Genomic DNA, 1,346 nt, shown 5'->3' with positions numbered 1-1,346 from the left:
CCGGGCCCGTCGCAGCGCCCGCGCTGCCTCCGCCCCGGGGCTCCAGAAACCCCCGCGCGCCGGTTTGCAGCGCCGCCCGCGCGAACCGAGTCCCCTCTGCTCCCGCTCGAGCCTCCGGCACGCGCACGAAAGCGTTTTCGATCCACAGCGCTTGACTTCACTCGCAGCCTCGCTCCCCCCTCCCCACGCCCATTGCAATGGGGTTTTACCGGGCAGCTGGAAGGGGCCTCGTTCGAGGGTCCCTAAATAACGCCTCGATTAAGAGAGGGGCTGTATTCAGAGGCAGGTTGCTCAGTATTTTCCAGAAAAAGGGGAAAAAAAAACAAGCCAAAGTTCCCTAAAGCAGCTCAGACGGGACACCTGCAAGTTTTTTTTTTTTTTTTTTTTTTTTTAATATTTTAGCGAGGACTTGTGTCCAAAACAAACAAAAACAACCTCCCAACTATTTCCAGTGCCGCTACCTTGATTAAAGTCCAGAGACACTCCAGAGCCTCAGATTTTTGGATTTTTTTTTTTTTTTTTTTTTTTTTGTCCATATGTTATATAGGGAATTGAAGCCACTATTTTTTTAATAAAACGAAGCCAAATGAGATTTGTTTTGCGAGGGGGCAGGCGAGTGGCCGCCTGTCCCCATCCCTGTCCCTGTCCCCGCGCAGCAGCTTCCCGCCCAGGCTGGGGCCTGGATCCGGTATCAGATGGGGCTGGCGGGGGCCCTGGGGTGCTCTCGGCAGCACCCAACCGCGGCCGGCGTTAATGCAGCGCCTGCGACCCGCGGCCTCGCCACCACACCCACGGGAAAGGGGGCAAAGACCCACGGGGGCGCTGGCCCTCCCACCGGGTCCCTGGTGGAGGTGCACGGCTCCTCCTCGCCCCGCTGGCCCCCCGGCCCCAGCAGCCCCCCGCCCCGGCCCGCAGAGCCCCCTCGCCCCGCCCGGCGGGCGCGGGCAAAAAGGGGCAGCAAAGAAGGCGGCGTCCGCGGGCCGCGGCGGCCGGCGCGCCGCGCTCGCTCGGCAGGCACGGACGGGGTTCGAACCCGCGATCTTCGGTTTACGAGACCGACGCCTTACCACTTGGCCACCGCGCCTGACGGGCTAGCAGCACCCGCGCGCCGCCAGTGGAAGGCAGCGCGCCGCGGTCACCCGCGCACCCACGGCCGCGCACCCACGGCGACCACGCCGCGGTCACCCGCGCCCCCCCGACGGCGTCCGCGCCGCGGTCACCCGTGCCCACAGCGCCCACGGCGACCACGCCGCGTTCACTCGCGTCACCCCGACGGTGTCAGCGCCGCGTTCACCTGCGTCCCCCACGGCGACTGCGCCGCGTTCACCCGCGCACCCACGGCGACC

At 65.0% G+C, this 1,346-nt stretch overlaps 1 non-coding gene across 1 annotated transcript; it reads right to left on the bottom strand.

Moving 5' to 3' along the window:
- Positions 1-1,012: 1,012 nt before the first annotated feature.
- TRNAT-CGU (transfer RNA threonine (anticodon CGU)) lies at positions 1,013-1,084 on the bottom strand. Its single transcript has one exon. It is a non-coding gene; the product is annotated as a tRNA-Thr (tRNA).
- Positions 1,085-1,346: the final 262 nt, after the last annotated feature.

This window comes from Rhea americana, unplaced genomic scaffold (assembly GCF_003343005.1).
Source record: "Rhea americana isolate MKP2758 unplaced genomic scaffold, rheAme1 scaffold_21, whole genome shotgun sequence".
Taxonomy (NCBI): domain Eukaryota; kingdom Metazoa; phylum Chordata; class Aves; order Rheiformes; family Rheidae; genus Rhea; species Rhea americana.
This window is presented reverse-complemented; position numbering and strand designations above follow the sequence as displayed.